Consider the following 15,821-nt stretch of genomic DNA (forward strand, 5'->3'; position numbering starts at 1 on the left):
GGAAAGAGCAAGTCAGGGGCCAGTGCAGAAGGTCAGGAGATCTTGGAGTGAGGGGCCAGGACCCAGGGAAGGGTCCTCGCCCTTGTTTGGGTGTGGGGGACAAAGCCAGGGGATTGCTTTTGGGGTGAAAATAGAAGTCTTTGGCCCCCACTGGAACTTGTAGAGGAAGTGGGAGGAGCAGAGGACAGCCTGCCAGCGAGGGCAGAACCAGGCAGTCAGTGAGTGCTCCGCCCCCTCCTCACAGCAACTGCAACACTGAGGTTGCAGAGGGCAGGTCGGGATTGGCAGGACAATGTGCAGAGAGGGGATCCGGTATCTCGGGGGCACAGCATCCATGGCTCTACCAGATCTGATGCTGGCCTGGTCCTCATAATCCTGGGACGGAGAGTCACAGTAGCTCCGGAAACACAAGCACTCACACCCTCATGGGCCTGCTCTGACGCATCAGTAATTAGCAAGTGTGTTGAGCACCTACTACTAGGAATACAGAGGCACTAGGAATACAGAGGAGCACAGATCCACGCAGTCTCTGCCTGTGAGAGCTGGTCTGGTCAGCTGGACCCCGTTGGTGTGGTCCAGAGCTTCCTTGAGGAAGTGATGGTTGAGATGCAAAAACGCACAGGGGTTAACTAGGTGAGGAAGGTTCCAGTTAGAGGTCCAGCCTGCCGGGAACTCAGAAGGAGGAAGGGCTGGGAGCCAGAAGGAGAGTGGGGTGAAAGCATGCTGCAGGAGTAGGCAAGTCTCATAGGCCATGATAAAGACTTGAACATCATCTAAGAGCGCTGAAGCCACGGAAGCCTTTTAGCAGGGGAGTGGAATCATCTGGTATGTCTCCAAAAGGTTCTTCTTACTGTGTTCAAATGGGTGGAGGAGGGTAAGAGCAGGTGCGGAAAGACGAGTCAGCACCGTGCGTGCCTCAAGAATTCCCTGGTCACCCGAGAGGAGCTTACCGAAATGTAGATTCGGGTCCAGGAGGTCTGGGGTGGGTCCTGGGACCCTGCGTCTCTAACAAGTTTCCAGGTGGTGCCCATGCTGCTGATCCACAGACCACGCTGAGTAGCAAGGGGCTAGTCCAGGTGAGCAATGTGGTGGCCTGGACCAGGGGGTGGCAGGGACAGTGGGGAGAAACGGACAAATCTCAGACGTGCTTTGGAGGCGGGCTCTTCAGTGCCCAGCAATGGGTAGGACATGGGGAGAAAGAGAAGAAAGTATCAGAAATGGCTCTCAGATTGTGGAGTGGGTTCTCTGCGATGGGAAGGCTGGAGAAGGAGCTGGGTCTAATGGACATTAGCCGTGGGAGATGTCAAGTTGGGAGGCGAATAGAGAGTCCCAAGAGCCAGAGTGGATTCACACCCTGTCTTCCCTCCCACATCCACGCCGTCTGCGGAGGTGGTAGTCCCCACACCTGGGACACCCAGGCCGGCTTGCCCCAAATCACGATTGCGAATCCTGTGCTCAGGGCCTCATGGGCATGGCCTGCGCTTCGTCCCAGCCCTGGGTGCCCCAGCCTCTGGTGGCAGAGGACCAGAGGGAAAGCGGCCCTCAACGGGCCACTCAAATTCTGAGGCTGAGAGGGAGGAAGGGCGAGATGGAGTTGGCAGGACAGTTTGCAAGGGAGAGGATCCAATTTCCTCTCTGACAGGAACAAAAGCCACTTTCTCTGGAAAGAACTTAAAGTTGGATGTCTGATCCCCATCTTGGATTTGCAGGGAGTCCTTTTACCAGCCCCCGGGGGCCTGGAGAGCCGGGAGGGCTCAGTCCGCTGGCGCCATCTAGTGTCTATAGGGAAGTAGTCTTCTGGTGGTCACAGAGCGGAGGCCTCGGCCAGGCTCCGGGTGGGGGGAGATCCAGCCTGCAGCAGAGTTTGGGGCAGCTGCGGCCTTCTAGGGCAGTGGGGGGGGGGGGGGTGGGGGGGGTGGGGGGTGGGGAGGTGACTCAGGAGTTTATGACTCCGTATTGGTCTCCTAGGGCTGCGGAAACAAGTTACCATAACTGGGTGGCTTAAAGCAACAGAAATGTATTCTCTCACAGTTCTGGAGGCTACAAGTTCAAAGTCAAGGTATCAGCGGGCCATTCCCCCTCTGAAGGCTCCAGAGGGGGAAACTTTCCCTGCCTCCTCCTGCTTCTTTGTCGCTGGCTGGTTTGTAGATGGCTCCAGTCTCTGCCTCTACCTTCAAGGCCTTCCCTGTATGCCCGTGTCCAAATTTCCCTCTACTTAGGAGGACACCAGTATTCAGATTAAAATCTACCCAGTCCAGCATGACCTCATCTTAACTTGATTTCATCTCCAAAGACCCTATTTCCAAATAAGGTTATGTTCACAGGTACTGGGGAGTTAGGATTAGAAAGGATCATTTGCGGGGGCGGGGGGGGGTGGACACATTTCAACACAAAACAGACTCCTTTCAACCAACAGCTGTTCCCTGAGCATCTGCAAAGTGCCCACCAGTGCTGGAAGCTGAGCTGGCTGAGCTGACTAGCCGACCTGTTCCAACCTTGAGGTTTTCCCATGTGGTTCTGTAAGTCTTGTCACTGATCTGTGGCCTCCTGATTCACCCTGGACTCCTTAGCACCCAGAGGGTCAGTATTTCATTGATGTAGGACGAAGAAGGGCAAGAGACAGGAAAGAAAGACTGCAGGAATGATGAGGAGGGGGACAACACAGGGGTAAAGGGGTGCAGAGCACATGACATTTGAGCTGGGTCTAGAAGCAATAGAAGTTTGCCAGGCAGGAAAGAGATAAGCAAGGGTGAGGGGCCTTCTAGGCAGAGCTGAAAGTGTGAACCACGGCTCGAGGGGTGACAGTGGCTGTGATGTCGGGGAGCACGGGGGAGTCTGGTATGGTTGCAAACGAGGGTGTGTGCTGCCCAAGGACCGTAGCCCAGAAGACAGTGACTCAATGGGGAAGAGTTTAGAGGACCATTCTCATGGCTTTAAATATTATCCTTGGAGGGTTTTTTTTTTTTTTTTTTCAGTTTATTTTATTTATTTACTTAAATAATCTCTACATCTAACGTGGGCTCGAACTCACGACCCTGAGGTCAAGAGTCACATGTTTGACCAACTGAGCCAGTCAGGTGGCCCCCACCTTGGAGGTTTTTAAGCCTGCTCTAGGTGTCATAATTACCAGTAGAGAGGGCAGCAGGCAGAGAGTCACGACAGGCGAGGTCCAGAGGGCCTCCTCGATAAAAATTGAAATATAGTGGGGCTCAGTTGCTTGTGTCTGACTCCTGATTTCTGCTCAGGCCGTGATCTCACAGTTCGTGAGACTGAACCTCTCAGCGGGCTCTGTGCTGACAGTACAGAGCCTGCTTGGGATTCTCTCTGCCTGCCCATCCGCTGCTTTCTCTCTCTCTCTCTCTCTCAAAATAAATAAACTTAAAAAAATTGAAATGTAAATCTGCCCCCACTTTCTGGCAGCACTTAGTCCAAAATAAAACCATGTTGTTTTGAAACTTACCCAAAATACTTCACACAAGCCCCTGGCAGTACTTTACTGAGGTGTGCAAGCCACCCCATGGCAGCAAGTACCAAGAAACTGGATCTGTGTTAGTTTACGCATGTCCCTCACAGTCTGGCTGTGGGCATCACCGTAGTCAACGCCTTTAATCCCTAGTGTGCCGAGTGTTGTTAAAAATGAATGAATGTTTAATTTTACCAAATGCCTCTTCTGCATCTATGAAGATGGTAACACATTTTTCTTTAATTTGGTAATATAATGCATTGTGCTGAATAGTGATAGAAGTATTTGCTGTTAAACTAACCTTGTATCCTTGCCAAACCCTACTTCATTGTGATAAGAGCATGTGGGAGCGTGTGTGTGTGTGTGTGTGTGTGTGTTAACTTTTTTTAACGTTTATTTAGTTTTGAGACCGAGACAGAGCACGAGCAGGGGAGGGGCACGAGACAGAGAGAAGCACAGAATCCAAAACAGACCCAAGCCTCGGAGCTGTCAGCACAGACGTAGGGCTTGAACTCAGGAGCCATGAGATCCTGACCCGAGCCAAAGTTGGACGCTTGACCGACTGAGCCACCCAGGCACCCCTTAAAATACAGCAGTTTTGGGGAAGCCTGGCCGGCTTAGTTGGGAGAACATGCAACTCTTGCTCTCGGGGTCATGAGTTTGAACCTGGGTTGGATGTAGAGATTACTTAAATTAAATAAATAAATAAATAAATAAATAACTTTAAAAAATGTATACAGAAAAATAAACTCCAGCAGTTTTTAAAAAATTTTATGCATCTATATTCCTTAGTGAAAATGATCTGTAATTTTTCTTGTACTTATTTGCTATCAGAACTATACTAACCCCATAAAACAAAATAGCTTGCTCACCTTTTAAAAATTTTCTGAAACACTTTGTAGGATATAGAGTTTACTGGTTTCTTTAAAACTTTTTTTAACGTTTATTTATTTTTGAGACAGAGAGAGACAGAGCATGAATGGGAGAGGGTCAGAGAGAGAGGGAGACACAGAATCCGAAACAGGCTCCAGGCTCTGAGCCGTCAGCACAGAGCCTGACGTAGGGCTTGAACTCACGGACCGCGAGATCATGACCTGAGCTGAAGTTGGACGCTTAACCGACTGAGCCACCCAGGCGCCCCAGGAGTTTACTGATTTCTTAACAGTTGGATAAAGCTGACATATAAAATCATATGTGCCTGGTGTCTTTCTGATGGGAGATACTTTTGATTAACAGTTTAATTTCCTGAAATATTGTTGATTTAGTTAGGTTTTCTGTTTTATTCATTTTGGTGGGTTTTTTTTTCTATGAAGTTACCACTTTATTTTTTTAATTAATTTATTTTTTTTAACTTTTTTTGCAGTTTTATACCTTTATTTGACAATCAGCAATTACTTCTCATCCACATTAACAGTCTGTAGATTTTTGGGGCACCTGGGTGGCTCAGTCGGTTGAGTGTCCGACTTCGGCTCAGGTCATGATCTCACAGTTCGTGGGTTCGAGCCCCGCATCAGGCTCTGTGCCGACTGCCTGCTCGGAGCCTGGGGCCTGCTTCAGATTCTGTGTCTCCTACTCTCTCTGCCCCTCCCCCGTTCACACTTTGTCTCACTCTGTTTCTCAAAAATAAATGTAAAAAAAAAAAATTAAAAAAAAAAACAGTCTGTAGATTTTTGAAAGTGGTGACAGGTACATAGGTAACCAACGTACAGAGCTTGTTTGGTGAATCCTCATCCTTGTTACGTTTTCTGGTCAACCGCACATGGATACGGTATGGAACATTCCTTGTTCCTTTGGGCCGGACAGCTTTGTTGAGCCTGGTGTCGATGCGCACATCTGGGGTTCCCGTCTCCTTCATAGCAAATTTCCGGATCTCTCTGAGTGCCCGAGGGGCATGCTTCTTCAAACCCACTCCATGGATGCGCTTGTGAATGTTGATGGTGTAGTCTCTGGTTACTACCTCGTTGATGGCAGAACGGCCCTTCTTTCCATCCTTCTTTGCGGGAGCCACCCTGCCAGGCCCGGGTTGGAAAGTGAGCTACCATTTTAATATATATTTTCAAATTTGTTGGTGTAAAGTGTTTTGATTTTTAAAATTTTATTATCTGTAATCAGGTCTGTAACTATATTTCTCACTTCCTAAAATTTGTTTAAACTTGTGTGACTTTGTCTTTTACCTTGAGCAGTATCACCAGAAGTTGATCTATTTCCTTAGTTTTGTTTCTTTTACTCAGATTTATTAACATATCATTTATATACAGTAAAATGCACTCCTTTTTAGTTTTTAGTTTTGACACTCATACGATCGTGTAACTGCCAAAAAAAAGAAAATCATGTAAGTACTGCCACGATCAAGAAATGTTCCATCTTCCTCCAAAATTCCTCTGTTTTTCTTTGTAGCCAACCCCTCCCCTGCCCCGGCTCCTAGTTACCACTGACCCGTTTTCTGTCTTTATAGTTTTGCTTTTTACAGAATGTCATATAGGGGTGCCTGGGTGGGCTCAGTTGGTTGGGCATTGGACTCTTGATCTCAGGTTTGTGAGTTCAAGCCCAGTGTTGGGCTCTGTGTTGGGCTCTGCAAAAAAAAAAAAAAAGCAAAAACTAAAAAGTGCACTTTCAGAATGTCATATAAATAGAACCATAGATGACTTACTTTTTGAGACTGGTTTCTGTTTAGCATAATGCATTTGATTTTATCCACATTGTTATGTGTATCAATAAGTCCTTCCTTTTTGTTGCCAAATAGCATCCCATCAGATGGCTGTTCCAGTTTGTTTATTCATTCGTTAGGTGAAGGACCTTTGGGTTGTTTCCATTGTTGACTAGTGACATTGAGTATCTTTTCATGTGCTTCTTTGCCATCCAGTTATCTTCTCTGATAAAGTGTTCAAAGTTTTTGCCCCTTTAAAAAATGTGGTTGTTTTCTTTGTTTTCTAATTAAGTTTTCAGAGTTATTTTCTATTGTAGACACAGGTCTTTTGTCGATGTGCGTTTTGCACATATTTGCTCCATTTTATTTTTTTAATTAAAATTTCTTACTTTTTTTAATTAAAAATTTTTTAAATATTTATTTATTTTTGAGAGAGAAAGAGACAGTGTGAGCGGGGAGGGGCAGAGAGAGGGAGACACAGAATCTGAAGCAGGCTCCAGGCTCCGAGCTGTCAGCACAGAGCCCGACACGGGGCTCAGACTCACTAACCTCAAGATCATGACCTGAGCCGAATCAGACACTTAACCAACAGAGCCACCCAGGCCCCCTGTTGCTTTTTAATTTAATTGCTTTGTATTTAGTAGAGACAGTGATTAGTACAACAGGTTATTTGAAATACATTGAGATTTTCTTTGTGATCTTATAACTGGTCGATATTTGTGGTGCTCTTTGATATTTGAAATAATGTATGCTCTCTATTTTTTGGTGCAAGTTTCTATATCCAAGCAAAAATACTTTGAATGGTGCTCAGCACCTAAGTTCTCAATAACTATGAGCTAACAGTACTATCTTCCAACATGCTTACACTTTTTTTCTGCACGATCTATCCATATATGATAGAGGCTGTTAGAATCTGCCACGAGGCTTAGGGATTTGTCTATTTCTCCTTGTCACGATGGCTGTTTTTGCTTTCCACAACTTGAGGCCATTTTATCAGTTGTGTGTTCCTGCATAGCAAGTAGCCCCCCCCAAACTGAATGGCTTAAAACAACAATATAATCTCACAGCTTCTGAGTCTGAGATTCAGAAATGGCTTAGCTTGGTGGTTCCGGTTTGGGGTCTCTCTGTGGGGCCACTGTCCTCTGCAGGTGCGGCCCAGGGCTGGAGGGCTGGTTCCAAGCTCACTCCCGTGGTTGGGAGCTTGGTGTGGTCTCTCTCCCTGCCCAGACCCCTCCTGGGCTGCTGGAGTGTCCACATGGCACGGCTGCAGGCTTTCCCCAGAGCGGGCGATTATGTGCAGGGCAGAAGCTGCGAGGTCGTGTCCGATGCGGCTTCGGAGGCCACATTCCGTTACTTCACCACATGCTCGTCATTAGAAGTGAGTTGCTAAGCTCAGCCCATATTCAAGGCGGAGGAGTGAGGCTCCATCTTTTGAATGGAGGAGGGTTAAAGAATCCGTGTGCATATTTAAGGGACTCAGCTATGTTATTCGATCTGCCAAGGTTTATGATGTCCTCTTTTCTTAATGGCATATTCTTTTATTATGTACTCTTCCCCTTCATCTATTATTCAGGGTTTTTTTTAATACCATATGGTTTATTTGTCTCTGTTATGCTACTAAGCCACCCTTTCATCCCTTTATTTCCAATTTCTTTGTTTTTGGTCTTTGTTTTGGTTATTTCCAATTTCTTTGTTTTGTTGTAGGTCTCTTTCGTAAGTAGAATTTTATTGGATTTTTAGGACTTTGATGCGATAAATTCTTTCAATATCTGAGTTTATTATGTTTATCTTTCTTACAATTATTAATACATTTGGGTTTATTTCCACTGTCTCATTTTGTATTATCTTTTTAACGTTCTTCCTCTTTATTTCATTCTACTTTCATTTGGATTGAAGATGCTGCCAATTTTCTATAATCTCTATTTTTTTTTTTCTTGTCTAGTTGGGAAACCATGAGATTGTATTTCCATTCTTTTAGAGGTCACCAAACTTTTTCTTTAAAAAAAAATTTTTTTTAACGTTTATTTATTTTTGAGACAGAGAGAGACAGAGCATGAGTGGGGGAGGGTCAGAGAGAGAGGGAGACACAGAATCTGAAAGAGACTCCAGGCTCTGAGCTGTCAGCACAGAGCCCGACACGGGGCTCGAACTCGGACCTTGAGATCATGACCTGAGCCCAAGTGGAACGCTTAACCGACTGAGCCACCCAGGTGCCCCAATCACCAAACTTTTTCTTAAAAAATTGAAGGTATTATCTCCACTACCCCCCCCAAATATTTCCTAGACTTTTGCCTCTCTTTAGATTTTAAAGTCTCTTTTGTCATACATTTCTAATTTTATTGCTTTGTCATCAAAGAATATAGTCCAAATGGTAAGGATCCTTTGGAATCTGTAGATTTATGAGCTTACCATATTGTTTTAAATGTTGCATCTCTCAAAAAGAATGTGTATTTATTTGTTCCAGGTATGAGGGTTATAGACATCTAATAGCTCAGTCTTATCAATTATGCTGCTTGACCATGGAGGAGGGTGATAATATTTCAAACCACAATTGTCGGCCTACCTATTTCTCCCTGAAGTTTTGTCAGTTGCGGCTTACCCTATGCCAAGATGCCCCCCTGCACTATCACAGACACATGTTATATTGATTTCTCGGTGTGTCTCTTTAATGTTAATGCCAAGCTCTGTTCTCACTGGTTCCATGTGGATAGTTTGTTGCTCAGATACATAGTCCTCTTTCAGATTACAATAAAAACGTTGGTAGAGGTTAGAAATGGATCCGGGCTCATACATTTGTTAGAAGCTTAGAAATGGATTCGGTAATGAGGGACAACACCTGCTTCAGAGCATTTGAACAGCTTTCTGACATCTGTGACCTGTCTCACCTCTAGAGACTGCCGGCAATGTAACTCGACCACTGGGTGGCGCACTAAGCATATACTTCGGTGCTCCCTTCTACTTGTCCTCCTCCGGCAAGAAAAGATCCGGTGATATATGTAAAGCGGGGGGGGGGAGGGGGGGGGTCCGTGAAAATGAGAGGTCTGAATCCAACAGTGTGTGTGCGTGTGCGTGTGCGTGTGTGTGTGTGCCTGCACCAGGAACTTACAGTAACAGAATATGAGACTTTTTTTTTTTTTTTTTTTTTTTTTTTTAGCAGAGATAATCCAGAGGATACAACAAATGGACTGGTTCATTGGTTCATGTGCTTGCTCATTTATTCATTCAATCGGAAATATTTCTTCATGTTTTTTCCCTTTTTGTAAAACAAAACAAAACAAGCAAAAACGTATCCAAACGTTGAAGAAATTAAAAAGTACTTCATCTATTGTTTCCTTCTGTAATGTCATATTTATGTTTTTTTACGTTTTGTTTTAAATTTCACAAAAAGGATTTTATATCTCTACTACTGAGCAATGTGATGCATTGCTTTAGTTGTTGAAACAGAAAAATACTGAGTCGTTATGTTTATGTTATCACCCCCACCACCCTCACACTGTTGTTCATTTGGTACACTTCTAATTTGTTGCATGCAGCCGCTTTGAACCATCATTATAAAGATTTTATTGCCATGTTGAAAATGCTTATAATATGGCAGGCAACAAAAAGAAGGCATAAAAATAGAAGATTTCCTGTCATTAGAGCCATGTAGAGATATGTGCACATATGGTTGGAGGCTGGCAGTGGATGATGGAGAAATAAACATGTGGTTTTCTTAGGAGACTGGATCTGTGTATGGTTTTTCTGTTACAAACCATACATTCTTGGCGTGCCTGGGTGGCTCAGTCGGTTAAGCGACCGACTTCAGCTCAGGTCATGATCTCACGGTTTGTGGGTTCGAGCCCCGCGTCGAGCTCTGTGCTGACAGCTCAGAGCCTGGAGCCTGCTTCGGATTCTGTGTCTTCCTCTCTCTCTGCCCCTCCCTCTGCTTGCAGTCTGCCTCTCTCTCTCTCAAAAATAAATAAACATTTAAAAAATTTAAAAACAAATCATACATTGTTGCTATAATAATTTGATAAGGAGTAAAAAAGTGAAATCAAATATATATATATATCAATACACTTTATGTATCAATATAATTGATATACAAAGTTTAATACAAGAAAAACTTCACTGTCTATGTTTCTCTTCTGGCCATTCTTATTATTTGTTTCCTTCCACGATTCTTGAGGAAAATACTTGTAGCGAGAAGGATGCTGTTAAACACTGATCTGCTCTGATGGTCAGACGTCCTGGGTCTGCTGCTGGGGGCCACCTGGGTTTCTCCTCTGCCAACTGGGACTAAGAAGGACAGGACTGTGTGAGGGTTAAGTTAGCGATTTGCATTCATTAGTTGAAATAATCACTTTACATTTATTCAAACTTAAACGCATTAAATTAAGAAAGCCTGCCAAAGCCGAGGGGCGCATCTCCCGTTTGAAAGCATGAGTCAGAGACCTTTCTCCGAATGGCAGCCTGTAGCTGAAGCCACCTGTGGGAGGGTGGAAACAAGGACGGCTTTGTCGCTGGTGCCAGGGGTGGGTGGCGGGGGCGGCACCTCCTGCCCCCCCCCCCCCCTCGTCGCACTCCCTGCAGCTGTCCCAGCAAAGGTGCTGGGTTGTCCGCCACCTGGGGCCTGGAAACACCAGGAGAACTAAACTCCCTGTGTCCTACAGCTTGGAAGTCGCAGCTGGAAAGGAAGGACAAAGGTGCAGGTTTCAGAGGAGGGATGGCTCAGGGAAGCGTCTCCCTTCTGGACAGAGACGGGTCTGGGCAGGGGGTTGCCTGTTGGTTTTGGCAAGGTGGGCTGGGCGGGGCCTTCGGGTTTCCCACCCGGTTGTTTCATTGGCCATGGTGTCCTCCCTCTGCCAGATCCAGCCAGGTTCACCGGGCTTCTCCCGAGGGAAAGCCGGTGTGGGGTTCTGCTCCCAGGACTTCTGGTCCCCACCAGTGCCACCTTCACGGAGAGCTTCCCTGGCCTCTGCACACGGCCCATATACGCGCTTCTCCTCACCCTGAGAATGGAGAAAGCCTGTTTTACAGATGAGGAAACCGAGGCAGCTTTATTATCTACCGTGTAGGGAACACCCTCAACCAGAAGAGGTTCCTTTCTGTGGTACAGTTTCATGTTCTGGAAAACGCAAGCGGCACAGTCATTGAATCATTAGGAGCGGGAGCCTTGGTTTGAAGAGGAAGGATTCAGTATGTCACTGGTTAGACTGTGAGCTCCCTAAGGAGGAGGACCGGCTGGCTCATCTCTGCCCCCCAGGGTTCAAAACAGTAACTGGCTTGTCATCCTTGGGAATTAAGAGGGAACAGTCACCACCATTATGTCGGAAATTGTACGCGAGCACTTCTGCCCATTCCTGCAAAGCGGTGCTCTCATGATTCCCTTCTACAAGTGGGCAACTGGGGTCTAGAGAGGTCAGATGGTTCGCCTAAGGTTAGTAAGGGGCCGAGGCCAGAACTGCATCTTTCACAAGCATCCGGGCTGATTATGGAATAGGTGTTCCCCCACTTTGACAAATACTGTCTTCAGGGAGGGTGCGGTGGGAACCTGGGAGGTTTTTCCCCCAAGTCAGGAGGATGGTCTTGAGCCTCGTTTGACCACAGTTGGGTCCAGTGGTCCCAACCCTTAGGCAAGGCTGGTGGCCTGGGGTCAGGAGCTACAGTTCCTCCTCCTAGCTCCCTGACTAGCAGCTGTGTGACTTTGGGTCAGTTACTCACCTTCTTTGGCCCTGAATTTCTTTCTCTGTACAATGAGAGGACTAGGCCAGGCCAGCCATTCTTGAGCCTTCTTGACCGCCCTTCACTGTAGTCATACATCTTACACTGTACCTACGGTGTCCTTTGAGAGCCTAGAATCTTCTCTCATGCTCACTCTTCCATTCTAGTTCATTAAAAATAAAGTGATCTCAAGAGCCACTAGTAGGTGGAGACCCACAGTTTGGAAACCTCTGGACTAAATGGCCTCCTGACATTCTGTGGGTCTATAACCAAGGGTCCTGAGCTCAAATCCCTGGGGCCAGGCAGGGGGGTGAAGGAATGATCAGTGGTTGGAGGGGGTGGTGACTTGGTCAGTACCCATAGCCAACCAGTTGGAAGGCATATCTCCAGACGCTTTTATTTTATTTTATTTTATTTTATTTTTTTAAAGACTTTAAAAAAGTTTATTTTCTTACTTTGAGGGGGGAGGTGGCAGAAGGAGAGAGAGAGAGAGAGAGAGAGAGAGAGAGAATCCCAAGCAGACTCCACACTATCAACACAGAGCCCAACTTAGGGCTCAATCTTACAAACCATAAGATCACCACCTGAGTCGAAATCAAGAATCAGACAGTCAACTGACTGAGCCACCCAGGCACCCCAATAACTTTGGTTTTAGATAAAATATTAGGAATTTATTACTTTGGTTTTTAAATACTGCACAAGCAAAATAAAACGGAAGGAAGCAAAACCAAAAAACATGCAAAAAAGCCCGTAGGGCCAGAAATTTTAGTTCTGTGTGTAGATGATCAATCCTTGTTTTCTTTGCTGTTGTTTGTTGGTGCGTTTTCGCCTTTGCCGGCCTGTCCTACAACAAATTAACAAATTAACCAAAAACGCTCCCTGCGAAAACATTCTCCACCTCATCCCCATCGCGGAGCATGGAACACCCTGGGGACACCAAGGGCCTGCCTCCAGCAGGTGCACTGTAGGCAGCTGCTCCCAGAGGGCCCGGTGCTGATGACAAAGAGGCCAGGGCATCCAAAGCCTGAGCAAGAGGCAGGAGGAAGCCAGCCACGCGGTTCTCCAGGAAAGGGACCAGGCGTTTGCACAGAGCAGCGGGCTCCCCCTCTGCTTCCCCTCCGCAATGCCCTCTGCCTCCGGGTCTGTCACCTTACAGCAGCTTTTCTAGAGTGAGTCCTGCCCTAGATCTCCTTATCGGTCTCCTTGTCCAAGCTGGCCGCTCACCTCACATGAACTTGAGTATCCGTCAATCTCCACAGCCCTGGGGTTCAGTCTCAACTGAAGACAGCTGTCCCATGCTTCGAAACCTTTTGCAACCTACTGTTCACCTGCTCAGGGTGGTGTTTCTGGTTTTGAAGAAAACATCCCAAGGAGGAAGAAAAAACTACCAGGTCTTCGAACACTCCAAATCCAATTCATGAATGATAAGCAGTCGCTTAAAATCACGGTGCCAAAACCTATTTGAGGGGCGCCTGGGTGGCTCAGTCAGTTAAGCATCCATCTTCGGCTCAGGTCGTGATCTCACGGTTCGTGAGTTCAGGCCGTGAACCCGGCTCTGTGCTGACAGCTCAGAGCTTGGAGCCTGCTTCGAATTCTGTCTCCCTCTTTCTCTGCCCCTCCCCACCCTTACACTCTGTTTCTCTCTCTCTCTCTCTCTCTCTCTCACACAAAAATAAACATTAAGAAAAATGTTTAAGAACCCCAAAATCTATTTGAGTATGATGTTTGTGGTATATTCTTGCTAAGTGAAAAAAAAAGTTATAACCCTGCCAACAGAGTGATCCTAATTTTGGGGTGCCTGGGTGGCTTAGTCAGTTAAGTGTCCAACTCTTGATTTCTGCTCAGGTCACAATCTTGAGGTTCATGGGTGAGCCCTGAGTCGGGCTCTGTGCTGATGGTGTGGATCCTGCTTGGGATTCCCTCTCTCTCCCTCTCTCTCTCTCTGCCCATACCCCACTTGTGCGTGCTCTCTCTCCCAAAATGAATAAACTTTTTAAAAACTGTTAAAAAAAAAAAGTGATCCTAGTTTTTTGTTTGTTTTTTCTAACTTTTATTTATTTTTTGAGACAGAGAGAGACAGAGCATGAACGGGGAGGGTCAGAGAGAGAGGGAGACACAGAATCCGAAACAGGCTCCAGGCTCCGAGCTGTCAGCACAGAGCCTGACGTGGGGCTCGGACTCACGGACCGCGAGATCGTGACCTGAGCTGAAGTTGGACGCTCAGCCGACTGAACCACCCGGCCGCCCCCAGTTTTGACTTGACAAAAGAACACACACGTAGGGAGAAAGCCAGAAAGAATGCCAACACGTTGGTGACATATGCGGGGTCTACTTGTGGAGGTATTTGGATCCTTCTTCTTTGTAGAGTTTTTCTTTTTTTTTCTGACGAGATGCGTGTAGAAAAATAAGCAGTTTGTTTAAAATGAATTAAGACACTCAAAATACATAAAATGTTATGTTATTAACCCCAGTATCACTGCACTTGAGAGCAAGAAGGGCAACCAGGTGCTCCCGTCAGAGAAAGAAGGTCATGGAGCTGGAAGAACCCGTCTGACAAAGACACTGAAAACGACTTTGTTTCCTCAGGTGCGAAGAGGAAACAAAAGAGCCAACAGAACCTGGGGAGCCTTTGATAGTCTGTGTGCGTGTGCACGTGCGCGTGCACACATAAGTGGTCTGGGCAAGTGACTCTGATCTAGTGCGGCAGGGTTGACACGTGTGCTTGGCTCCTGATAAAATAAGGTTCTCTTCCCCCAAGGAGCCTTTAGGCAAATTGTACATGAAAAACAAAACACGGTCCAGAAGTGACACCTTGACGGCAAAGACAGAATTCTCGGAAAAGGAAAGCGGCCGGGGGCCCCCGGGTGGTTCAGTCGGTTAAGCTTCCAACTCTGGATTTCGGTTCCGGTCGTGATCTCACGGTGCAGTGCGAGGACGGAGCCCTGCCTCCAGCTCTGCTGGAGCCTGCTTGGGGTTCTCTCTCTCCCTCTCTCTCTCTGCCCCTCCCCCACTCGCACTGTCTCTCTCTCTCCCTCTCCCTCTCTCTCTCTCTCTCAAATAAATGAATTAAAAAAAAAAAGAAAGCAGCGATCATTCATAAAAAGACAACCTCTGCTGTGGACAGTGTTAGAACACGGCAAGTCCTGCCCCAGGAGCCTTGGCGATGCTTCTTTAAGGAGCAATCCAGCGTGGGCTAAGATTTCAGTTAAAAACTGTCCCCCTTTAAATTGGCAGCAGCCTGTGTGGCAGAAGGAAAGGAACGGTCTCACAGGAAACGTGGAAGAATAATGCTAATGCAAACACTAACGCTAATACGAACACCGATCCTAATACTAATAACAGCAGCTACATTTGTTGGGCCCTTATTATGCACCAGGCACTTTGCATGTATGATCTCACTTAACTCTTGTTATGACTATGAGCCATAAAAATTGATGGCAATATTATTTAACGTCAAGACACAGGGCTGAGAAATCTTATTCTCTAAAATCATAGACTATTGGGGAACCTGGGTGGCTCAGTCGGTGGAGCGTCCAACTTCGGCTCAGGTCATGATCTCGCGGTCCGTGAGTTCAAGCCCCGCGTCGGGCTCTGTGCTGACAGCTCAGAGCCTGGAGCCTGCTTCGGATTCTGTGTCTCCCTCTCTCTCTGCTCCTCCCCTGCTCACACTCTCTCTCTCTCTCAAAAATAAATAAAGATTTAAAAAATTAAAAAAATAAAAAAAGGATGAGTGGCTCAGTAGGTGAAGCATCCAACTCTTGATCTCAGCTCAGGTCTTGATCTCAGGGTCGTGAGTTCAAGCCCCGACTTGGGCTCCACGCTGGGCATGAAGCCTACTTAAAAAAAAAACAAAAAACAAAACAAACAAAAAAAAACAGTAAAAAGTGAAGATGAAAACCTGAGGTTCATCATGTGTCTGAAACACATGGCTTTTGAATGGTAGAACCTGGTTCTAAATCCAGGCTACCTAAAAATAGCAGCCACCATTTACTGAGCGTTTCCACGTAT

Source organism: Prionailurus bengalensis, chromosome B3 (assembly GCF_016509475.1).
Source record: "Prionailurus bengalensis isolate Pbe53 chromosome B3, Fcat_Pben_1.1_paternal_pri, whole genome shotgun sequence".
NCBI lineage: Eukaryota > Metazoa > Chordata > Mammalia > Carnivora > Felidae > Prionailurus > Prionailurus bengalensis.